At 37.5% G+C, this 27,505-nt stretch overlaps 1 pseudogene; it reads left to right on the forward strand.

Moving 5' to 3' along the window:
* Window positions 1-27,505, forward strand: part of LOC139738774 (uncharacterized) — a 240,750-nt pseudogene that overhangs the window by 203,672 nt on the left and 9,573 nt on the right.

A 27,505-nucleotide genomic window follows, 5' to 3' on the forward strand; every position in this document is an offset into this window, starting at 1 on the left:
ACTCGGTGCATAAACTTATAAAAGGGTCGGTCAAAAGTCAATTGAAATCCTCAATTCCCCAAATACATTTACCTGCACTCTTAGACAATTATAGCAAACCTAGTTCAAGGAAAGTGAACATTCAAGACATTCAATATTTTTTCAGTTATGTGAAACTGTCATCACACATTGTGAAGACATTGTACTATACACCTATTGGGAGAATCGTGCATTATGGCGGAGGCATACCAGTCGCCATAGCGACATTTCTAGTTTCAAAACTATGAAACTTTTATAGATTTTGGTTACCCTAGAAATGTAATGCACAAAGTTGTAGAGAAAATGTGAAGCTTTGCTTTGATGTAAATTGTACAACAAATCTATGATTGTTTTTCTTTCAAATAACCAGTAGCTACATTGATATAGAGGCATGGCTTTTGCACACAAAACAGTGACAGAAACTTAGAGTTTACTTGCAAAGCCAGTAGGGAACACTGCTAGATAGTCAATTACCACATAAAATACAAGCTACATATGGCTTGAATGGAATCGCAAGAAAAGCTTTTATTGTATTGTGGCATTTGGCGATTTATCATTCAGTTTGGGTTGGTTTGTGGCACTGAAAGTGGTCTCTATGCTCCTAGACAAAGATTCACTCATCCCTCCTTCCATTTGCAAAGTATACTGATGTTGCTTTAATATACTTTAATTCACTGGGGAAAGAATAAATTACACCACATGCATTAACTCTGTCCTGAATATCCGTATTTGTATATTTGATACAATATTAATTCATAGATATGTGTTCATCATATTGGGTATTACAAGGATGGATATGTACAAGACAAACATAACTTTTTGAATACAGATATTGTCATTATATACAGCACAGTTGTGCTGATATAACAAGTATATTCTGCACTACTTCTTTTTTCATTACAGTATGACATCACTCTGCCTTGGCCTGATCAGAAAAAGGAAAATTTGCCCAACCCGAAGAAAACGCAGCGACCTCTCTCAGATGTTGACATTCTATCGGATAGCTACCTCCAGCGTCTCCAGAGTCCCCTGCCAACCCCTGAAGAAGTGCTGAGGCAGCATGTGGGATCATCAACTCTGGTCACTGTGGATACGTCAGGTTCTGGGTTTGAGAGAATGGCCAACATCCGGCGCTCACTTACACTTACTTTTCGAATGTCTTCACGTAGTCGGAAAGAGCGAAAAGAAAAGAAGGCATGGCGTAGGACAGTAACAGGTATCCCACGTGAAGTTGAAGATGAGCTTAAGTTTGGACGTCGGCGCTCCAACTCTGGAAGTGAATACACCAGCAGCTCCAGTACTGACTTTGAAGAGCTAAGAACCCAGAGTCTAGACAGGAAAATGAAGTACTCCGTGAGAGAGTTCAACAGGGCCTATGAAGCAGGCAAAATAGGCAAAGATGGCAAGCCTTTACATCCCACTGTGGCTGTTGTTGCTCCACTGAGGAACAGACGACGCTACAGGCACTCAGTGGCAAGACTCAAGCAAAATGCAGCAGACACTGAATCTCAATGGGTCTGCTTCACTTCCACGTGGACTAGGACTGCTCAGACCAAGGTCTGTCCCTTCAGACAGTGCTATGGGAACTGTCCAAGTCTCAGGTAGGCATTGAAACATTTATGCATCCATGAAAATGTAAGGCTATAGTCACAACCCTAAAAATTAGCCTGCTCAGACTTTAGCAAATTTCACTGTTACCAGCTGGCAGCCATCTGGGCACCACTTTTTTTTAGGGCATTGCTCGGTTGCTGCTGAAGACTTACTGCAGAGTTAGAATTTCAGCGGTGCTTGCCCAAGGTATTTTTGAACATTTTATTCTTGGAGCAATCAAAGATTTTTGTTTTTTCATTTTGGTTTTTACTTCCCTCCTATTTGATTTCCTATTTCCTACACATATTTTCTGTGGTTTCATACCTAAGGTTGTAGTTCGGAATCTTATTCTTTAATCTTTTTACTTCCAAGTTTTGTCTTTGTTAACTAATAAAAGTCTATTTTGAGAAGAAGGTACAAAGAAAGTTATTTGTTCATTTTCATAATACTATCAGGCTTTGTTAGTCTTGGTGTCCGAGGCTGCATTTATCATCTTTCTCATGTTTGAAACACATTTAAATCTTCCTTTCCTTCCAATCTTCCTTTCCTTGTTTTTAGCTCACCTGAGCCAAAGGCTCAATTGAGCTGTCGTAATCACTCTTCTTTGTGTGTCATGCAACATGCGTCATCCATCATCCATAAATTGTATACGTTTTTCATCATCTTCTTGAAAACCCCATGTCGCATTTTCACAGAACTTAGCAAGTATTTTCCCTAGGGAATAGGATCTCAATTTGTTCAAATGGGCACCATACCCCACCTGGGGAGCCCCCATGGGCCCCAACTCCCTAAAATTATGGAATCTTTAAAAAAATTTAAAGTTTCAGGTTTGTTCATGGCAGATCCAGGGGTGACGTCAGTGTTAAATGCCATAGCGCTTAAAGGGGATGGCTAGTAACTGATCAGTGGGAGTGCTGGGGGATGATTGTTCTAGTCCTTGTGGGATTCATTTAAGAGTACATTACATATCCGCCAAAACCAGAGGTAACTGAATGTGAAGGCCCCGCCATTCTAGGATCAGAGGTTATAAATGCTTTGGAAGAGATGAGAAACAACAAGGCAGCATAATTACATGGAATCCAGGTTGAAGTGCTTAAAGCTTTGGATGATTATGGTGTTGCTCAATTGACTCAGTTATTGAACAGTATGTATGAAACAGGATATCTTCCATCAGGTTTGCTGGAATCTGTGTTCATAACACTACCCAAAAAAACCAAAAGCAATGGAATGTGGTGACTTCAGGACTATCAGTCTCATGAGCCATGAAAATTCTACTCAAGATCATTCTGAAGAGGAATCAGTTTCTGCTCAATGAGAACTCTGGAGAAACCCAATTTGGCTTCAAGTCGGGGTCTGGGACATGTGATGCCATTTACTATACACATCATTACGGAGAAGTGCTTGGAAAAGGGAAAAGACCTCTATGTATGCTTCATTGATTATGCCAAGGCATTTGATAGAGTCCAGCACCAGAAAGTTTTCGAGTGTCTCCGCAATACCGGGATGGACAGTAAGGATCTGAGAGTGATTGCAAATCTGTACTGGAACCAAAGGGCATGCGTCAGGATTAACAATGAATTTTCCGATTATGCAGAAATCAAATGAGGTGTTCATCAGGGATGCATCATGTCACCTAGTTTGTTTAATCTATACACAGAATGCATTTTTAAAAGCATTGAAGGCATGCCTGGCATTAACGTTAGTGGAGTAATGATAGATAATCTGAGATATGTGGATGACACTGTGTTGCTAGCTGATAATGAAGAAGACCTGCAAACAATTGTTGATGTCACATACCGCTGTAAGGCATTCGGCTTGGACATGAATGTGAAAAAGACCAAAACGATGTTAATATCTTGAAAGGTGGAAATACCAAGGGTAAACATCTCTATCAGCAACTCTCTCCTGGAACAAGTCAGTGAATTCACATATTTAGGACAAAATGTTTATGAAGATGGGAAGAATGGTGGAGAAATTAGGAGAGGAATTGGAAAAGCTAAAACTAAGTTTACCCAAATGATCCGAGTAAAGTGTTAACATCAAGGAAGATATCTACTGCAACCAAGCTCAGACTAGTAAAATGTTATGTGCATTCAACTCTCCTTTACTGTGTGTGAAACATGGACATTGTGCTTGGACTGTATGAAAGGGCTGGCTGCATTCGAGATGTGGATATTCAGACGCATGGGCCGTATATCATGGTCAGACAGAAAAACAAATCAGTATGTTCTAGATCATCTGAATGTCACAAAAAACTTGATGAAAGACATTAAATTAAGAAAACTCAAATATTTTGGCCATGTTAAAAGACATCAGAACATCCAAAAAAGTGTACTGGAAGGGATTATAGAAGGCTGGAGATGCAGAGGACGCCAGCGCAGTGTGTGGTGTAACAACATAAAGGAGTGGACAGTAAAGAGTGTGGCCGCATGTAGTAAGGCGGCCATGAACAGAACAGAGTGGAGATCCATAGTCACCAACCTTTGGACTGAAGATGGCACTTAAGAAGAAGATATATCTATTGTTCTGTGAAAATTATTTGCTTCAGAATGGTCTCATATTCAAGTAATGTGCAGTTTAATGTTTCCAGGTTAGCATACCTGTACAGTGTCGGGGCGATCGTTAGGTCCATTAAGGATCGCCCTGTCACTGTACAGACATGCTAACCTGGAAACATTAAACTGCACATTACTTGAATATGAGACCATTCTGAAGCAAATAATTTTCACACAACGATAGATATAAAATGTACTCTTTAATGAATCCCACAAGAATTGGAAAAAATCATCCCTGGCAGCATTCCCACTGATTCCCACTGATCAGTTACTAGCCATCCCCTATTACACTAACGTATTTATGAGGAATTCCACCATCACAGCTAGTCTTTATTCATCCTGAAATGTACATGCAAGCACATGCAAGCACATGAAAACATGTGCTTACGTTTTTCAGGTGCATGCATTCACCCTTTACCAGGAATTCAGGCTAGCAGTGCCCACTGTGATTATTAATAAAGCATTAATGTGTCTTGGAGCAAGAGACCAAAAGCCTTGTCAGCATAGCTCTGAGCAGGTGATATTCATGTCCATTGTTGCGGGTCATTGTTACTACACACTCACATACACATCATTGGTTTCTGTGTAAAGTTCAAATAATGTACAGAGGGATGAAATTTGACCAAAATCTTGGAACCTACCTTTGAAGTTAATCATGGATTTAATGGAACTGATTTATGCTTTCATATTCAAATCACCTCCAACAAAATTGTAACTATTCAGCTGTTACTCATATCAGTGACAGTGTTATCTGATAAAACTATTATTAAGGATTAAAAATTGGATTTTTTTTTTGTGTGTGTGTGTGTGTAACACCTAGTACAAATGTGACCATGCACCTCAAAACGAGCATAAAGTCGCACACACTGATTTTGCGTGAGGACTGAAAATAAGTAAAACGGGTCAACCTAGCCGAACTTGACTTTTTCATGTTTTCTGAAAGAGCGGGTCTTCGTTTACATTATGCTAAAATTTGGTATCATAAAAACGGGCAGGAAAGTGTGTTTTTTTAGCAGTTTATCTCGAACGTTTTTTGGCAGAATAGTGTGATTAGGTGTGTCTTTAGAATCCCTTTTTCATTTCTGAAAAACCTTGTCCACACTCTTCACTCTCAACTCTGATAACTTTTGACAGGATAGTGCTACTGCTTTGAAAGTTGGCATTAATTATGGACAGAATGTGTTAATGAGGCATGCTTAATTTCAGTTTAATCTGATAATCCCTTCATTGTTGTTACTCTGGTGGTTTACTTCCTGTTTTTTGTCCCATTCATCGCACAGCCAGCACGGTTTGGTACAGATTAAGCGCTTGAATAGACACTGTACTTCAGAACCTCTTTTCTCAATTCACGCTTTTCCTGAGTTTGTGCTTTCTTTCCAATATTTAGATAGGTTAGGAGAGTCCATTTGATTTGAGTTATGCATCATTTTAAAGCTTAAAGTCTGCTCTTTCAGAATATGGTCTTAACTAAAAATTCATGTCTGGCGACTTTTTGTTTGTTTTGAGGTGCAGCGTCACAAATGGTCACCATCCCATACCTTCCTGAGGACACAAAATTTGAAAATCCTAAAAAGAGAATATTAAGAAAACAGAAAAACTTTCCCTAAAATGAGAAAAGTTCTCCAAGTAAATGCATTCATAAATGTACTTGCAAGGTTGTTCAGCCCATATCCAGGAGTGGTCTGAATTTGGGTCCAGTTTTTTTAATTTTGTTCTTCTTTTTTAAAATGCATCTGGTCCTGTTTTCTACAAACTTGGCAGGTATTATCCAAGTGTTTTCAAATATACAAGTGGACACCATGCCCCCCCCCAAAAAAAAAAACAAAAACAAAAACAAAAACAAAAAAACAAAAAAAAAACAAAAGGGGGTTGCTATGTTCTTAGTGCAAGAATGCATTAAAGGTAAACTTGCAATACTTGGTTGAGCACTAGACCCTTGGATCTTTAGTTTTAGGTTAGTTTGACTATTGTGTGTTTTCCTGCGTGCCTTTCTTTTCTCTTTGTAATCTTTCTGTTGCATTTTTCTGCTTTCTTGTTAGGTGGTTCTACAGATAGTTCAATGGAGAAGATATGGCAGAATGCAGCTTCCAACAGACTCAATGAGAAGGTCGACTCATCACTGGAACATTCATCTAGAACTGATGGCCAGGGTCAGGGGACATCAAAACTCTTTTTGACACAAATGTCTCATTTCCCAGATGCTGTCATCACAACTCAGGCTCAGTTGATGCCTGTACCCACTAACCCTACTGTGCCATCACAGCGGAAAGACTCCCATAATCAGCAACATTTGCAACAGCCTCAAGATCAGGCAGCACTTGCGGCTTCTGTCTGCCTCCGAATGCAGAAGTCCACTCTGAGGAAAGAAGACAGGAGGTCAACTTGCTTTCCCCGGCCTCGTAAATGGTGAGGGGTCACGTCCCAGCTTCCTTCCAGTCCACAAGTCCTCCCATGGTTCGTCAAGTGGCAGTCCAACACCAACAAATGAGATGGAAAGTGGAAGTAGCTTCACTAGATTAGACACTGAAACCTGGTTGAAAAGTGTTGGCGCTGCAGCACAGAGTGGGGGAGCAGCTCTTTTGCCAGAAGTAGGGAACACAGCACCATCCATCAAAGGAACCAACCAGCTTAGGGCACAACTTTCCTTTGGTGACTCTTCTTCTGAATCTTCTGTGGAGAATGCTGCCAGCATTGTCTCTGACAATACATCCTTAGATTTAGATGCATATTTTGGTGACTCTGCAGAGGAGTTTCAAGATTCTGATAGCCTTTCAGCATTTTCTGTGGATCAAGAAGGGTACTGGACCTCCATGCATTCTGACTGTGGGCTGTCTCCAAAGCATAGCAAGCACCCAAATGGCCCTGAGCAGCCCCAAAGCATTGGCTATGACTTTGACATAGCTGCTCATTATCGAGGAAAGGAGAGTAGGAGAGGGTACATCTCACCAAGGAACAAGGTGATGGCCAGTGAACAGACCTCTGCTCTGCCGAGTAGAGAGGATTCTTTCTCACTTGACTCACAACTTTCAGCTCTTCATCTTAGGCCAGCTAAAGGTGAGACCCTCAAGATATACACATATCGCTGTTTGGGCAACAAAACTTTTTATCTCAAAAATTTTGAATATGTTCAGGAGAGTGAAAAGGCATGGCAGCTAAAGTACTGTAACAGGTGGATTTTCCTTTCCTTTCATATGCAGTGGTGGCTTTATTTTTGAGGTAAGACAGCTAGGATTTGGATAGGGCATCCCTAACAGTTTATCTGACAATTAATTTTTTTTTTAAAGTGATTTTCAACAAAATTTGAGATACAAGGTCTTGTCGACCCTGTGACGATATGTCCCTTATTTGTTTGTGCCATTTACTGTGTCCAAAGATGTAAAGAGGAAGGTTGGGACAAAAAGTTGGACTATGTTCATGACTAGGAAGAGGTGTTGATGAGGTTTAATGAAATTAACTCTGTGGGAGGACTACCCACCAGTGGTTAAGAAACATTTAGAAGATAGATAGGGCCATTGTGCTTGCCAGTCATATCTAAACTTGTAAGGTTGACAGCAATGTATGAAATGGCATTGTGAACATTCATATGCAGGCTCCCAAAATGAAGACAGGAGTGCCTGCATTCGTGTCCTAAGTTCATGTTAATTTGTGTTATGCTGCCCAGAAAATGACTTTTAATGGAAAGATAAGAGTTTCTTCTATCAATATCTGGTTTCTTTCAGTATAAAAACTGAGTGTATCACAGTATTACTTGGCTTTTCTCTGTGGCTTTTCTCCTCATGAAGTGTGCACTTGTTTTGCTGTAAAACTCATATAAAGATGTACATAACAATTAACGGTGAGCTCAGTAGATATTTGATTTCGCAGACCCCATTCAGGTGCATCTTTTGTGTATAAAAGAGTTTGTGAGCCTGGGCATTTTGAGCATGAAATACAGTTAACCACAGTTTGGATGTCGCATGTGACGTGAGCTATAGAAACAGAGAAGCCAGGGGTTAGTCCGACTTTTTCAGATGTGAGCATTTGAGCACAGATTTGGCAACGGCTCTTGCCACATGGGCTGTTAGCCTTCTGTTTTTATGCCTCCGCCAGTAAGTGTCGCCGGAGGCATTATGTTTTCGGGTTGTCCGTCCGTTTGTCCTTCCGTCTGTAATCAGTTTTGTGGACAGCATAACTAAAAAAACTGTTTTAAGTATCCTAATGAAACTTGGCATATGAGTGGGCGAAGTTGTGCCTATCAACGTTTGGGTGCTCATGCTCAAGGTCAAACACTCAAAATTTTACTTTTTTTCCCATATCTATGCAATTTATTTGTATTTTCTTGAAACTTAGTGTATACATGTACTGCCAAATTAGGATTCTTCAGAGAGTTTTTGGGCGTGAGGTCAAAGGTCAAGTGAAAATATTAATCAAAATTTCACTTTTTCTCCATATCTCACAAATGGTTCGAGCTATCTTCATGGAACTTAGTACATACTGTATACACCAAATATTTTACAAGGTTTTCATTTTCGCGAATTTCGCGAGTCAGGTGCTATTCGCGAAATTAAAGACACGCGAAAATATTGCTTGGTTTTCAGTGAATCGTATAGTCCAAAAACTGCAGACGAGCCCCAGTCCACTCCAAACATGGCATGCAGCTCCTCAGCCAGAGAGCCAGAGGTAAAATGTACCTGCTCCATCAAAGCAAGATGGTGCCCCACTCGATAACGTTATAATCATCACGGACGTTCTTTTTTTCACGGAGGTTCGTCTAAAAGTGTCATTTCAGTTCGCATTTGACAAGGGATGAGCAGAAACTCAAAACAAACATATTACCATGTGGCTGGATCTTAGTTGATTATGACTCAGAACAATATCGCCAATAATGTTCAATGGGCTACGATCTTTATTAGTAAATAGCGAACGCACATCCGTGACGAAAACTGAGTATAATTTTGCATAAAAGAATGTTACATCCCATGTACAGCCAGCAGACGTACAATTTTTGCAGGATATGTACATTAGGTGGAACACCAAATTTTCGTATACGGTCAGTTTTACAGTAAAGGGTGTAACTTTGATGTGGCAAGGGTCAAAAATTAAAGTTATGTTTCCATTTTCATCTTTGCCTTTATTTTATATAGGAATGTCTATATTTTCAATATTTTGTTATCCCGCAGCTTAATTCTTAGGCTAAATATGAAAAATGAAGTGACTATTTTAGATAAATTTAGGTAAAAACAACATAAATGTTTTGGCCACCCACAGCAACCAAATGAAGATAAATGGTGGATGTAATGCAACTTTTCATTTGCTGTGAACATATATTTGAAATATCAAAACACTTTCCCCCCGACAGATATTCGCGCTTGCAATTATTTGGATGTGAACTTCAAATTCCAAGGTAAAAATGGTACCTGACAAACTATTTTTAAGTTCAAAGAATGTTCTAGAAGCAAGAGCCACTCTAAACATAGCCCCAAATTATCTCTTGGTAACAAACATTTATCAATCCAAATCCCAAAGAAATTTGATTATTTTTAACAAAGTTGAAATTTTCAGACTTGTGTGTTTCGGAGGCTTCAGTTAACAAACCAGTGTGTTTCGGAGGCTTCAAAGCTGTTAACACAAAGTTGTAGTCTTGTATTCACTTAAAATAATAAAACTACAGTAAGAAACTATCACAACATGATAGAATAACAACAGGGCATCAATGAAATGTGAATAACAGTATACAGATATTTGTACATTTTATGGCAGTGCATAATGATTACTCTTCATACTTATTATCATTAGGAAAGTGAATAAGTGAAAAGTGAATAACAAACTGTGTACACTTTGAGCGATGCTCAGTTCGAATTTATGACATTACATGTGGCAATATGATTCTAAAGGAAACTGCAACAGTAGCAATAAAGGTACACTGATGAGGAACATCTTTTTTGGCGGCTTAAAGTTAGCAGCAACACATGTTTCGGAGGCTTCATCGTAACTGTTAACATGCAAAAATGGTCCATTCTAATGTGATGTGAAGTACATTAATGCAGATTGTTTCCAAACAACTAACAATGTTGTAACATGTAAAATAGTATGTATTTGTATGCAGAAAAAAAAAGACTTTCCAACATATTGTATGTTAACCCTAACTAGGGCGGGGAGGGGGGGCTCCGAGGCCCCCCCCCCTCAACGTTCCGCGCGATGTATCGCTAACGTGAAAAGCTATCGCCGCGACGCTTCATGACTTTTTTCTTTCGAGTCTCCTGCATCTTTTGACACCAAATTTGCGATGCCCAGGCACGCGGTTCCGAATTTGCGCATAAATGTGTACATGCATGTCAGACCAAAAATTGCTCAAAAACGTGAATTCGTGTACAATTTCAATGCAAACTGTGCTTACAGGCAAATTTCATTAAAGCATGATTATTTTGGGGTTTTATTGATTAAAATCAATTAATAACATATTTTCTTGTTCAGAACAATGTCGCTGACAAGTTTCATCGAAAAAAACAATGGAAAACATAAAGTCGAAAAAACAAAGAAATACATAAATTCAAAAAACAATGAAATACTTTTTTTTGATGGCATAATTTTTTTGTCTTATATTTGATCAGGACACTAGAATGAATATTTATACAAAAAATGCCCATTTTGAGTTTTGTTTAGTGATTTATACCAAATTGTCTGATATCATGCATCATTATGCATAAATTAGCATAATTTAGCATGAATGATAATTTTGTTTTTTAATTAAATCCGTGGTTCTTTAGATTACGTCATAGGCAATGTTTATGCCAATTTTCGTCGCGATCACACGGTCGATGGCCAAGATCTGGAGGGGGGCCTGGGAGGCCCCCCGGCTCTATGATCTACCTAAAAAGCCCGGCCTAGTTAGGGTTAAGAGACAATAAAGAAAAATATGATTTTTAAATTTTTATGCTCAGTTGTATGTGCATGTGTAATGACTTTGGCAATGCAGAACACGAGTAGGCTACACACATGTACAGCTGTATGCATTTGTCAGACTTTTCACCATCATGCAGAAGGAATTACTTTCAGTGAGTTAGAACTGCAACTAGACTTAATGCAAAGATTATGTTTACTTGCTTTATTTGTATTTTATAAGGACAGTTTGTGGGAAGTATATTGACATAAACCACCCATAATCGTAGATATACATGAGAAATCAATGTCAGCTGTTGATGAGAATGGGAGAGCAAAATAGACTATGTGATGGCATGACAGTTAGATTACAACATAGCATTGAAAAATATAAAAAGGGGAAAAAAGGCTTTTAAACATTCTTTTGCTGATGGACCATGCCTGATATCCTCATAGCTATCAAATGCAATGATCATGGTCATAGAACAGCAATCTTAAACACCGATCAGCCATTCCATGTTAGGGTCATCATCAAACTGAAAAATTGGAGTTGGAATATTCAATATGGGTGATATGATCATGGAGATAGAAATTGAAATGGTTCAGATCTTATTCATCTGTTTGAATTGCCTGTTGAAAAGCTAAATACCCTACTCATGACTGTGTATGAATTTTGAATTAAAAAATGTTGACCAAATGTAGTTCCCTATAATATATGATAGAAGTTTGCTTTCATTTTCTGTGGTATACAAGTCACTTCTGCTTCATATCATTTTCTCTTTTATTTGTTTTATGCTTCAAAGGCTTCTTTTTTTATAGTTATTGTATGAAATTCCAGTTCATGTGACTCCTGTGACAGCTAGGAGGCCTGTTTTTTAAAGTAACACATTGAGAAATTGCTAACAGAACTTTTACTGTTTCTACATATGACAACCTTTTAGCAAAAGCAGATTAAAAAGCAGCAGATGTGTTTAAATATCTAAGTTTGTTTTAGAATATCAACCAAAAGACTACAGTTTTAACCCTTCGTATTTCAAAATACAGTTAGGGGGTTGTAACTTTTTCCAGAAAAGCCAGGACAAACAGATTATAAAGATTTCAATCATTTTAATATTGTTCTTCATGAACATAACTTCTCCAGTCACCCTACCCGTGTAAACTACATACAATGTACCCCATGGCAATAGGCTATTTATAAGTAGAGATATGTCATTTATAAACAATCCTATCCCAACCGTTACTGTCCATATACTGCACTGAGAACTATATCTGCAAACATGTCATAGAGTCTCACACATGTATGAGAAGAGCTGCTTCATAACACAAGTTACATTGTGTTTACTCAAAAATAGTCAAGCGGTTACTGCCAGCATGACAAAATATGGAAAATAGAGTATAGTATCAAGATTGTGTTGCACCTAGCATGCATCAGATATGACATACAGATTGACATGAAAACCTTTCTGAATGAAGTAATCAAATGTCAAAATTCCAAAACATTACCCTGTGATGCAAGTCACACCACAGAAATGATAATCTGCAAGATGTTAGCATTTTCTATCCAATCACAAATATATTGATTACTTTTCTCCAAATAAGTATTGGAGATGAACGTCAAAGAACTTGTTAGGAAATGGAAAGCTGAAAAAGTCAGATTTTAGTATGGCAAAAACAAATGCCATGTGAGTAACAATGGAATGGATTTGTCAATAGGTTATAAATGGACATGTAAAAGACTGTGTTTCGAAACTATTACACTCGGATGGTAGTGAGTCAAAAGTGTAAAAATCCAAGAAGTATTTTCCACCATTTGCTTTTGATCATGCATAAAAGGTACAAACTTAAATTCAAAAGTATATTTCTTATTTTTGTGTATGCTTCCCTCTTGAATAAACATCTATTGAGGTCTTTGAATCTGCAGGCCAGGAATAGTGTTCAGTTCTAAAAAAAAAAAAAAAAAAGTGTATTTAACGCTAAATAATCAAGCAATTATTTGGTCTTCATTTTTTAAGTCTGACCAGTCGAAAGAGTGATATAAAAATGGTATACAACACTTCAACTTCTCTCAATAGTAAAAATGAGTTATCCAACTTAAGAACATTGATGTGTCCACAACTACTTGCTTTGTTGCACTACTGTTGCATGATGTGGGCATGCATGCAAGCTCGAAGTCACTTTCATTACTCACAATATCTAGCCTGTTCCATTGTTTCAAAAGGAAACCTACAAAATAAATGCTTTTCACACATTTAAACAACTATCTACACCTTGCTTGATGAACCATCAAGTCTCATTCAGTCCAAACAGTTATTTAATAGACTTAGAATTAATCAGAACATTCCATTAACATGCTGTTAACATAAAATGAAGCCTCCGAAACATCTGGAAAATTCATTCGGTATGCCTTATGTTTTTATGAAAATCATGTATGTTATGTAGGAAGTGATGGGTAAATTGTGTCTTTTTTGGTCGATATACACTGTTTAAACATGTTTGTGGGGCAACATCCTCATCTGCCAATATTTCATTGCCGAATGAAAAGATGAGTGATGTGTGTTAGACGTCTGCACTGTTTAGGAAAAATAGGTAAATCGTATAGTAAATCTATATTGGTGAGTAAACAAAGCAGCCAGAAAACTGAATGTGATGAAATATCTTTAGATACGTCATAAATGATCATTGAGTGGGTGAACAATAAATCTAATTTGATTTTGTCCAGAGAAAATCACAAAAATGCAGTGTTAACATCCTTTTGAAGCCTTCGAAACCACTTTTTCTGTAAAGAGTGTATTGGTTCAAAAAATTATTGCAGTATCATAACGTTTTTATTATTTTTGTTGTCTATCCATGTCTGTTGATGATTTCATGGCATAATTTGGGGCAGACACTCAAAGAATTTATCAGAAATGCCAAATTAGATGTTTTTCCTGTTTCGGAGGCTTCACATGTTAACGGAAAATTTGTATTGTCCCCTATTTTCAGAGAGTTTGGCGGATCTTAACTATTTTTGGTTTATTAGATAAGGGCCCCATATCCTGCATTTTGACGTATAGATTGGGTCACTTCTCTTATCTATATTTATATTATTTGACTACACACTTTGTTTCGGAGGCTTCAAAACTGCTAACGGAAATTTCACTCGAAGTAAAATCATCACAGAATTTCAAATAGCCCTAGAATCAAGTAAATTTTGTTGTAAGTCTTTTCAGCATTTAAAAAGAAAGTAACCAAAACACATCCACTGATCATTACTGTCCATCAAAGTTTGCAAACAATTGTTAACGGAATATGAAGCCTCCGAAACCTCAAATTTGAAGACTTAGTATTCTAAAATATAGGGCCAGCTGCCAACCAAACTAATTTGGTCATTTCAATTGACCATACAACTATGCTTTTAACATGAGAAATTAGATCTCTGCAGTTGCTGTAGAAAATTATGAACATTTCAAAAATGTTACATAAATTTCAATGCAACAAAATGGTCATTTTTAGGGTACATATGTGACTGTCAAAACAAAGTGCATCAATACCTGGAGCTGACTATGCTACCCAAGGTGACTACTCATAAGGTGACTCACATGGAAAAAAAAAAAATCTTTGAGATCTGTAAATCTATGTGTTCAGGGTGGGCCAAAAGGCTAAGGATTGAAAGTTACACCTCTTACCGTAAAACTGACCATACATGACAGGTGGGACAACAAAGTAGAATTTGCAGCAGCGAGAGAGATAGAAGCATCACAGACGTTCGTCTGTTTAGGACTTTGATATTTCAATTGTTCTCTGTAATTTTATACCTGCTCATCTAGAGTTCTTATAATTTTGTGGTGCATACCAATGATATGTCACATCCAGAACACGGTCAGATATTAGATGCCACCTACCTTAAAAAGTCACATCTTTGGTTTGAAAAAAAAAATTATTGTGAATATAGCATCTTTACCATATTTTTACGCTTTAAGTCCTTGTCAAATGCAAAATATCAGTCAAAGTAAACCAACCCATACATTTCCTGAAAGGAAATTTACCAGGCTTTGAGATGACATGAAAGATCATCCTGATGTGTTCTAAGGGAAAGAGTGTCATAAGGTGCGAAAATTGGCAATTGTACATCGTTCAAAATTCTCACCCATATATTGAGTAAATTGTAGTCTACGTGTTGGTGCAATGCTATCAGAAACACAGCAGAACTCAAGCTTAAGTTAGAGTACAAGCTCATCTGTCTTAGAAATTTAGCTGAAATTGGTGTTAAACTTTTGATCTCAATACAGGATGTTTACATCCAGAATTTTTAGCTGTCAATGCTACACCCTTCATCAGTGGAATGACCGCTTGACTGTCATGTGGGCAAGGCAAAGACTGGTCATTCTGCTCATGAAGGCTGTAGCGTTGTCAGTTGAAAATTTCTGAGGTAAAGATCTTGTGATTAGATCAAAAGTTTAACACCAACTTCTGAGCTCCTGCTTATGCTGTCAATACCAACAGTTTTTGCTTTTCTTTTTGACACAAATTTTTGGTCTCCTCGCCCTTTATCAAGTGTTCTTGATTCTGAGAGAACAATATCAAGTCATGATATATTACAACCACGTTACCAAGGGTGCATGCTTAAATGCATAGATGCTGGGCATCCTAGCACCCAGCGTGCATCCCAGCAGCAGCTTAACTTGGCACATGCAATCAGTGTAATGTATAGTTGAGCACGACTTCTTTTTCATGAAAGTGTAGAAATCTGTTTCTATGGCAACAACACTTTTTTACAAATCATACAAAAAATGTGGATTGACCTAACTCAGTTTTGGAGTACTTGACCCCAAATTTGGCATGTGTAACTATTGTAGGCAGATGTGAAAAATGCCTTTTTAGTCAGGATTGCATGTTTTGTGGCCATGTCAATGGTCAATTTTCATATAAATCACATGGATGTTCTGAATCAAACTACTTTCTCAGTTTGAAAGCAGTTCAGCTGAAATTTGCACATGTCATCAGTATAATGTGAAGTTCAAAATTATGCCATATATGTATCGTGTCCGAAAGACGACAGATCTAATAAAATCATAGTGATCAGTCGACCATGACGTCACTATGATGTCATTATATGAAAACACATTTTCATTCATATCTCATTATTGGAATGGAATTTTTCAATTAAATTTACGTCACATAAACTTCAGGTCAAGCGGATTCTACTCATGTTTTCAAAATTCATCCCATCGTTAAAACGTGCGCGTACGCGCGCATTGAAATATTTACATGCTCCAATCGAGCTCATTTTGTTTTTTCACACATTTCAGACCATTTGGAGCATTTTTCAAAAAAATGAAAAAATTGGACGGACGCGCACCCAGGCGCACATATACGCACACAGGCGCACATATACGCACGCACAGCTAATATGCAGTAGAAATTTCCCGTTTTTTCACACGAATCGGATGCCTGAAATGTCAAGAAATATTTCTACCAAGTTTCAAGTCAATCCGACTCAATATGACGTCATACGGGCCTGTCAAAGTTGAAATTCCGCATGCGCGTCAATGGCGATATACAGTGCAACTATGAAAAAAAAACACCAATTTTAAATCCGATTTTACTCGTCAGGATTGACCGTGACCACCCATTTTCTTTACATATTCTGAAAGCTGATGAGTTGTACATGTCATTTCATGGGTTGGCGATGCTGAAAAAATGATTAAAAGATATCAAATTTCTTGATAAAATAAAAAAAGTAAATTTTCAAAATGACGTCATCAAATTTCAAGTTCACTGGAGCGTATCTCACCTATCCTTTGCCAATTTTCACCCAGATTTCAGTATGTTGTAGCTTATTAAATGCTCTTTCATTAAAGTTTGAACAAAATTTTGATTGGATGATGGCAGCACCTCGTAAAAATGGATTGAAAGTAACCTTGTCAAATTTGACCAGTTTATGTGTTATCTCTATGGGAGTGCAGTTTTTCTGGAAATGAAAATTGACATGACTATCTTTTTCGAGCACAAGCTCACTTATGCTTTGGTGAATTTCTCCCAGATTTTAATATGTTGTAGCTGAGACTTTGGGCTATCAGAAGTGTGCCCTTCGTTTTTTCATACGACGTCGGGATCACGTCAAAAAACTTGGTTGAAATTAAAGGTCAATAGCACAATCAGGGTATGCAATTGTGTAACAGGGGAAAAATGAAAAAACTTGGTGAAAATGCTTATTTTGCTGTTTGTTGTAGCTGAGTGTTAAAATTTTCATTTTATGTAAAGAAAGAGTCAAAATTTTGCATTAAACTGCGCATAAATTAGCATTTTAATTAGGGGTGTCGAATTACATTGAAATGACTAATATATTGGAAAAATTAATTCAAAAAAAGGAGAATTTTTTTTCATATGATATTGCTGTTAGATATTCCTGATAAATATCCCTTTCATTCACCACCAGCACATAGCCATGACATATCACAAAATATGAATAAATGTCATATTTTCACTTCTCGAAATGGATGATCAATTTTGTAGGCATTATTTTGAATTCAAATAAAACCACTTTTACATATTTTCATATTTCACTTTTGCCAAAGAGTGAAGAGGTGAAACTTTCAGGAATAGGTAACAGACATATAGTGGCCATTATTACAAAGTTTTATGAAATTAGGGCTGGTACTTTGGAAGATATGATATTTTTCATCAAAAAATTATCTGTACAGTTTGACCTTGAATGTGCGCATAGTGTTTGGATACATTCTCATATTTGTAAACACAGATAGAAGAATGAATGTGAGATTTATGATGACTTGAGTTGATATCCAAGCTGTGACACTCAAACAATGACATATTAAGCCAAAATACTATGTTTTTGCTCATGATATCTTTAGAAATTGAACAAGCATCGAAATATGAACACTGAACACTTATCATATGACCTTCATGCAGTGTAACATGGGCGTGGATCGGTCTTTTTTTTCCTCAGCAATTTGTAAAAATATGAAAAAAATAAGTTCTTATTGCTCAAATTTTCTAAAATTTTCACACAATAGATTTCTACACGTGTACAATTCATGGCTAAAAAAACAAGGATATTCATTGAGGGGAAAAGATTCTTTTAAGTAGTCAAATTAGGATATACCTCACTGAAAATACTGAAAAACGGCTGCACTTATTTTCCTCAGCATTTGAAAATGGCTCAAAACTCAAAACTGGCTGAACATTTATTGGCAAACAGCACACCATATTGTAGTGTGTCTTCAGTACTTTAAGGAAAAGCAGAAAAATAAGCTGTTTCTCCATGTATAGCTGTACAGCATGGGTTAAAAGGTCACAATGTCACAAAAATAAGCCAGCATTACACTCCTACCAGGACAGGACTTCAGACCTCATAACTTTCTCCAGCTGAAAGAACCAGACTGTTTTTTATTGCATGCAAGCAATGCCAGGAAAAAATCCATTAGTTTGATACCAAACACATAGGGGTAGACTTTAAAATATGGACCTCAAATCTTGATTTTACGTAAGTTGTAAAACGCTTTTTTTGACGCATTACATGGGTTTTTGGGGACTTTTTGGTAATTAATCTTTAATAATTAACAGTAAATGAGAAGAAATTAGCTATTGTCTTACCACATGTGATTACTGATGTCTTAGCATGCTGCATGTGAATTTTAAAGTCAGTTGGTGCATTCTTTTAGAAGTTACAATTTTTTAAAGTGAGAAAGTCATGATTGCATACCCTGATTGTGCTTATCACCTAAAGCTTATCTTCGATGTATTGAGATATTTCATTCTTTCTGCAACTTTCTTTGCAATAACTCAAGAAAAACAGCCCCTATCACCCCCATATTTTGCACATGTTTAGTTCATGTCACATACATCATTTCATAAAATAACAACTACTTGATCGGACACCATCTTGGGTATGTAAATTAGGGTCAAAGGTCATAAATATTTCATCCTGTATCTTGGTGAATACATGTCCTATCTTTCCCATATTTTGCACACGCAAGACCATGTTACCAGAATCATTTCACAAAATAACCACTTTTTGCTCAGATGCCATCTTGTCTGTGCAAAGTGGGGTCAAAGGTCATATGTACTTCTTTCTGTATTTTTGTTATGACGTGTTATCTCTATGGGAGGGAATTTTTCTAGATGTGAAAATTGACATGATTGTCTTTATCGAGCACTAGCTCACTTACCCTTCGGTGAATTTCTCCCAGATTTTCATATGCTGTAGCTGAGACTTTGCGCTATCGTTAGTGTGTCCTCCGTTTTTTCATACGACGTCAAAATCATGTTGAAAAACTTCGCTAAAATTAAAGCATAGCTTCGATGTATTTTCATATTTCTTTCTTTTTGCAACTTTCTTTGCAATAACTCAAGAAAAACAGGCCCCATCAGCCCAATGTTTTGCACATGTTTAGTTCATGTCAAGTACATTATTTCATAAAATAACAACTACTTGATCGGACACCATCTTGTGTAGATAAATTAGGGTCAAAGGTCATAACATTTATTTCTGAATATATCGGATCACCTAATTTGTCAGTGTTGACAAATTCCAAGTCTATTTTTTTTTTAGCATTTGACATGAAATTAGGCACGTGTCACTGCTACAGAATGTGAACTTGATATATACATGTATTACCCAATGGAGACGCTCTGGGAAATTTCCTGCCAAAAGGTTAAGGGTCGAAGGCCAGGCTAAAATGCAATAAAAAAATGTCTATTTTATACTGAGTGTAATTACACTTTTTCTTCATACCTTGAAAATTCAATGCATAAACTAATAAAAGGGTCAAAAGTCAAGTAAAAATCCTCCATTCCCAAAGTCAGCTGTTCAGCTGAAATTGGCACATGTCATCAGTGTAATGTGCAGTTGTGCAATATTATACAAATGATGCACAGGATAGAGTGCGTGCGTGGAGATGTAGCGCACTCGAGGATATTTACAATTGTGAAACATGCACGAGGCGAAGCCGAGTGCATGTTGCACTACATTGTAAATACCCAAGAGTGAGCTGCATCTCCACTAATGCCACGAAATAATCCTGTGCATCATTTGTTTTATAAAATGGGTCGAAAACTAACAGCATTTTTCACGTACCTTTGTGGGTCAATACCAGTCAAAGAGTCAAGATGTCAGATGATGTTCATCCCAAACATTTACGCACGTCGCACTCGGAAATCCCGCACATATAAGTACTGTACGTATGAGAGTATACGTACGCCGGCCACACATGTTATGCAAACAAGAAAGGCCGGCCGGCAGCCCGAACTTGAAGTTGTGTACAGGATTGACAGCGCGTATAGTAGCGCGCGACGCACTTGGAACAACTGATTGAGTGCGCACTGCTAGTGTAAACATTGTGACGTCAGGCCGCGCATGTTAGTGGGAAATTAATGCAGGCACACGTGACTCATTTCAGCGCTTCCAATTGGCTACATTCTTGAACCCATTTTATAAACCTCTTTGTTTGAATGTTAAGAAATCAGTGGCCATGGCAACAGCAGCTTTTGTGCAAACCACATAAAGACATTGGTACATATGACTGCTATAGTATTTAAATTTGCAAACATCATCTCTTTTTGTAAAATCATACAAAAATATTGTGGATTTTGCTAATTCTCTCAGGTTTTTAAAAGTTGGCACATTATCTGCATTGTTTTATTGGTCACAATATATTTGTATATCAAAATTGCAATATTGATAAGAAGTGTCTGCATTTCTGTTTTGTGCAGATGTATTTATGGGTCTTTCCATGGGGTTGGGGCACGAAATGTAACATAGTGGTCAAAATTTCATCATCACTTTATTCAAGTTTGATGAAGTTCTTTGAAACTATTGGTCATTATAACAATTAATTCAACAAAAATTTTAGACAACAAAGGTCATTTTAGAATTTTATGGCCAAATGTTCAAAATCATTAATACGTATGTGATGCGGACACCAAATTTGAGCTCTTCAGGGATTTTTATATATCCCCGCCACACGTAGTGTGAAGGGGGTATATAGGAATCACCATGATGTTGGTCGGGCAGTCGGTCGGTCTGTTGCAAAATCTTGCGTTGTGAACTCCTTCTACAGATTTGAAGCATTTTAAATGAAACTTAGGGTAAATGATGATATTGAGGTATAGGTGTGCAAGACATGTTTTTTGTGTTTTTCGGACAATGTGTTGCCATGGTAACCATAATTTTACCAAAACCTTGTGGATTGAATAACTTCCATAGTATTAAAGCAATCAATTTCAAAATTGGTATCTATGATGATCTATAGGTGTAGTTATGCAAGACACTCTTTGTGTTTGTACTTGACAAAGCATTGCCATGGTAACCGCATGTTTTCTTCGAAATCTTGTGGAGTGAACAACTTGCACAGTTTTGAAGCAATTGAAATCAAATTTGGTAGGCATTATGGCCTTTAGGCATAGATTTGGAACACATAATTTTTGTGTTTGTCGGACAATTGTGTTTGTCGGCATTTTTTTTAAATCCTGTGGAGTGAACTTCTTCCACAGTTTTGAAGCAATTGAAACCAAATTTGGTAGGCATTATGGCCCTGAGGTATAGATGTGGAACACATTATTTTTGTGTTTGTCACACAAACCATTACCATGGTGACCACAATTTTACCAAAGCCTTTGCAGATTGAATAACTTTTCCATCATTCAAGCAATTAAAGTCAAATTTAGTATATATCATGATCTAGAAGTGTAGTTTTGCAAGACACCAATGTGTTAGTTTAAGGAAAATGTGTTGCCATGGTAACCACTCATTTTTGTATCAAAATAAACCATTCAAGCTATAGAAGGTCAAATTTGGTGTGTATGATGGTCTTTAACCACTCGACTGCTATTGGCTAAGCACGCACATTCATACCCCTATGCCTAGCATTTTTGGGGAAAATAGGATATCCATGTAAACATTGCATAGATATCTGTTTTCTTACCTTTATTCTTTCTTTGTTTTCATATGTTTTTTATTTGACGGAAGTCATAATTGAATGGAGCCATAAATAGACATAATTGTAAAATTTTCCACCAACCTAGCTTTCCTTGCTAGAAATCTTGGGTCTGTGTCCGGTGAATGTGTCAGGTGAATGTCTGCTGGGACTTTTGCCAACATCCATTAGTGGACTAAGATATCACCATCATATCATCAGATCTTCCACTTTCACCATCAAAATATAAATATTCACTTCAAAGATCCATGAAGTCGTCCTCTTCCCCTTCATAAATATCCGAACAGTCACTCAAATCACTTTCACTTCTATCATCGAGAGTATAAGCCACATTATGAGATCGCCAACATGAACAGGAGGCCGCCATGTTTAAAGTTTTTTATATTCAATACACTGGTCAATACAGTAACACATTGTCCACACAGTGATTGAAAATAGCCAGATTTTTTTTTGAAGCATCTACTGTTCAAGACCTGAATAATATCACTGCAGTGCTAATTACACAGTAGGGGTAAGCATGACGCGGTGCTTTAGTCTTGAAAGTGCAAATACCCTAAGCACGTCTATAGACGTGCTCAGCACCAGCAGGCGAAATCGAAAGCACGTCTATAGACATGGTTAGCAGTCAAGTGGTTAAGTGTAGTTTTAATGCAAAATGTCCCTTGTGTTTGTATCAGACAATGCATTGCCATGGTAACCACACTTTTTACCAAAACCTTGTGGAACTCAGTGTCAACTCTGTAATTGTTCAGTAAACTAAAATATTCTGTTTCCAATTCGACAAGTGCACAAACTTGGTATCAACGTAATTACCCTCGTGATATCACATACTATAAAGCGACACTAGGAGTGAGGGTATTAATCACCTTCAGTGATAATTCTAGTTTCATGAGAATTCCGATTAAAAGAGTTTAGAACATCAAACCCATTTGGTGATACAAGTTCATAAATGTACATAGCATCCTTATTACATACACTTTTCCCAAGTAACATCATTATTTTTCACAAAATACTAAAGTTAACCTGTCATAGGAGTAGTACTAGTGCTCTTTATGTTCATTAAGGGTCAGAACTCTGACTACGAAACAAAAAAAAACTGTCATAAATTTTGCTCTAGAAACATTTTGAATGGACCAGAATGAACATAATGCAATTATGCAAGTTTTTGAAAAAGATGAATTTTTGTCTCATTTCGTCCTTTTTGTGTAATGGATATGACATGACGGTTACCTATGTGATGCGGACACGGTGTCCACATCACATAGGTATAGTTTGATATTTTTGAAGAAATTCATGGCTAACAAAGTCCTACTGTTCCAGTAGCAATTGATTCTTGAAGACTCAGAATAGAAGTCACAAAGTGCAAAGAGTCATGAATAGAACTGAAATGCAAGGCTGTCAGAGGATGTTTTGACTGTTTTACTGAAAAGCTTAGGAATGGACTAGAAATTAAGTATTATGTTTTATCATTTGTTTATAGTGATTGATAACGAACATAAACAGGATTTACCTATGTGATGCAAAAATCTAGGACACAGTGTCCGCATCACATAGGTACTCAAACTCTCAGAAAAGAATATTTTTGTGCACAGAAATTCTGTATGAAATCTATCCATCCTACCATAAAACATGTGTTAAAAGGCCAATAGTGTTGAATCTAATAGTGAAATTTGGCAACCAGCAAGCACATAATATATGACCAGAAATACCTATGTGATGCGGACACCAAAGCCCAAAATGGCTGCTACTTCTTGCAATTATGAAACCACTAGCAGCACCTGTGGAAATCCACGGGTCAGAGGGCTTTTATTCTTTTTTATTTGATTTACCACATTTTTATTGATGAAATAAAACAAACGTTTTCTGCATTCTTCTCATAACAATTGTGATCCTCTCGTCTACCCCGCCTCTTAAATTGTTTTTATCACAGAACTTGAGTTTGGAGGGGTTAACAGCACCCATTGAAATCCAGCGGTATTGTCTTGTTTTCCCTCACCTCCCTGCTCGACACACAAACACACACACACACACAAATATCCACCCCCCGCATGAAATAAACAAAACAAAAAAAAATTGGGAGAAAACTACTAAAAACGCTTTGATATAACATTCCCAGAACTGAAATTCTGCCAAAAAGCTTCTTCCTGTCGAAATGAGGAGATTTTTTACTTTGAAATTACCCTCCCCCATCCCCACGCACATGCCCTCCATCGCAGGCAACCTGTGGAAATCCACGGCTCTCAGGGCCTTGTACAGTGTGTATTTGTTTTTTGTTTTTTCATTGATATTTCTTTTCCTACGCATTAGAATAGGGAAAAAAAATCAAATATTTTCGCCTTCGTTTGCTCCCTCCTTTTTGCTTGTTTTTTCCACCCAACTTTGTGTGAATGGATCATAGAACCATCCAAGTATCTGCTCAGACTGTTCATTATTATCATTATCTCTCTTATTGTTATTGTGATTATATTCATTAGATATAAATCACCTTTTATTGTTATCTGTTATTATTATCATTCTGGGAGGGGGAGATCATAGTCATTGGGTGTTTGGACGCATTGATAAAGAGAAAAACGGGGAAGGAAAAAAGATAATTCGTCAAGGATTGTGAATATTTTTTTTTTTCATTCATGTAAAAGGTACTATTTACTTGATGAGAGGTTCAAATAGCTTTTGATACATTTATTTTTAAACATTGAAAAAATCCGCCCGTTATATAGTGCCTTTTCCGCCCAGGGAGACTTATTATCATGGGGGGGGTGGGCAGAGCCATTTAGAATTTTGGACACAGTAAGATATATATATATAATTTAGGGATGAATCGAAGGGGAATTAGTTAATTCAATAAGGATTGTAAATATCTTTTTTCCATCAGGTAAAAGTTGCTCTACGCTTGACGAAAGAGTTTTCTTTAGACAATCCTGTGTAAGCTGTCCAAAAACTGATTCTCTGCAATCACGTATACATGTTCTTGTGCCGAGTGGGCCCAAGTCATGGAATTTTATAGTGTCATTGATGTTGTTGTTGTTGTTGTTGTTGTGCTTTCCCATGAAAAGTACACTCGCTATATTTCCACTGCTCAGTTCTACCAATACGAAGAGAAAAATTGAGGGAGATAGAGGAAGGGATCGAGAGCTATAGGCAAATTTCCAGAGAGCGTTATTTTCCTTGGAATTTATTGTAACGTTTCAAGACACTTTCCTTCATCGTCACCGCCATTTTACACAACCGACATGTACAGCTCCTATCCCCCTCATCTTTTTTCCAAGTTTTAGGAGCGTTTGTGTATCTAGTCCATGCAAGCAAGTCATCACGTCAACTCTCGCGAGTGTCATAACATGTACAACACACAAAAAACGTTAATGGCCAACACATCGATTTTAGGACATGCCCGTCACTTCGAGCTAACGTTACAACTTCCCAAATTTTGTGAGGCAGCCCGTGGATCTGTTGAAGTTTTTGGATCCGCAATGCATGCACCAATTGGATTATAACGACATTCTGATGCCCAGGCTGCTCGAATGGACTCGTGTGTTACTTGTATGCATTGATACAGCAGCGACGCATGCAATCCCTAAAATAGAAAGGCAACGACTGAGACGAACATGTCCAAGTAAAGTAGACATTTAGCCATCCTAAACAGTCTGAGTACAATGACACCCCGATTTGAAAGCAAACTCAATGACTTACCCGAGCTTCACAGGACCCTGTAAGTTGTGCAAAAATGCAATAAGATAGAGCAATCAGAGCTTTCATTTGAGCCGGTCGCATGGCGAAATAGGCGAGCTCCCGTGTACACACTGCGTACGATCTCTGTGTGCTGGGCGATCGTGTGTGTATCGCGATATCGTGGTGTGTGTCCACGAAAGATGATGGAGCATTCGCTGCACCCTATTATCTGTAGTATCCCACTTGTCTCTGCAAGCGAATAACTGGGTAATCTACAATGCAGGAGTCCAGCGCAATCGCTACATGTTGTTGTTTTTCTTATGTCTTTTCTTTGTTTTTTGTGCCGCTCTCGACGTCCGACACGGAGGAGGAGCGCGGCCGAAACCCGGCCAACCCGAATAGAAGAGACCCTCCTGCCGACGGCACCAGTTTGGGCAGCCCGGAGCTGACGGCTTCGGAGGAGATAGCTCTACAAAAAACAGCTCTCTCGATTACTGTATAGATTAAAGGGATGGTACAGTATTGGTGGAGATGAGGATTGGGCTTTTAACTTTTGGCGAGATACCAAGAAAATACTTATGATATAGTACAGAGCGTACCATTTTAAGTGGAATTCAAAGTTTATTTGATGAAAATCGGGTTTGGAATGACTGAAACATCCAAAAACATAGAAAAACAAAGCGATTAAGTAATAAAGTGTGGGTCCCACACTTTATTAGAATCGCTCTTTTTTGGATATCTTCAGCCATTTCAAAACCAATTTTCATCAAAATAAACATTGAATTCCTCATAGAATTACATGCTCTTTCATATTTCATAAGAGGTTTCTCATTATTTCACACACAAAAAATGTTAGAGAACCCGAAATTAGGTCTCAACCAAAACTGTACGATGCCCTTTAAGCTTCCAATCACTTCCATCTTTGGTACATATGTTTATGGCCCAGGGTTGATTTCATTAATAGGTTTGCAGCTCTGAACAGTACAACATTTCTGATGGGATAGCCAGCATACCTATGTGATGCTACACTTCAAAGGAACCAATGTGAACCATCACATAGGTACAGAAGCTACTTCACGTGTAATTTTCTAATATTAACTTTCAGATGGCCAAATAAATTTTTTATTGTGAGCGGAGACAACTCATAATAGCGTTTTTTTCCAATGATCTAATATTGTGACCCTGCACCTCAAAACAAACAAAAAGTCGCCAGACATGAATTTTTAGTTAAGACTGTATTTCTGAAAGGGCAGACTTTAAGCTTTAAAATGATGTAATAACTCAAATCGAATGGACTCTCCTAACCTATGTAAATATTGGAAAGAAAGCACAAACTCAGGAAAAGTGTGAACTGAGAAAAGAGGCTCTGAAGTACAGTGTCTATTCAAGCGCTTAATCTTTACCAAACCGTGCTGGCTGTGCGATGAATGGGACAAAAAACCACCAGAGTAACAACAATGAAAGGGATTATCAGATTAAACTGAAATTAAGCATGCCTCATTAACACATTCTGTCCATAATTAATGCCAACTTTCAAAGCAGTAGCACTATCCTTTCAAAAGTTATTAGAGTTGAAGTGAAGAGTGTGCACAAGGATTTTCAGAAATGAAAAAGGGATTCTAAAGACACACCTAATCACACTATCTCTACCAAAAATGTTCGAGATAAACTGCTAAAAAAAACACACTTTCCTGCCCATTTTATGATACCAAATTTTAGCATAATGTAAAAGAACACCCGCTCTTTCAGAAAATATGAAAAAGTCAAGTTCGGCTAGGTTGACCCATTTCATTTATTTTCAGTCCTCACGCAAAATCAGTGTGTGCGACTTTATGTTCGTTTTGAGGTGACGGTCACATATGATCTATCACAAGGCACTTCTGT

This window comes from Diadema antillarum, unplaced genomic scaffold (assembly GCF_040938485.1).
Source record: "Diadema antillarum isolate AM-2024a unplaced genomic scaffold, OU_Dant_1.0 seq00000768_RagTag, whole genome shotgun sequence".
Taxonomy (NCBI): Eukaryota; Metazoa; Echinodermata; class Echinoidea; order Diadematoida; family Diadematidae; genus Diadema; species Diadema antillarum.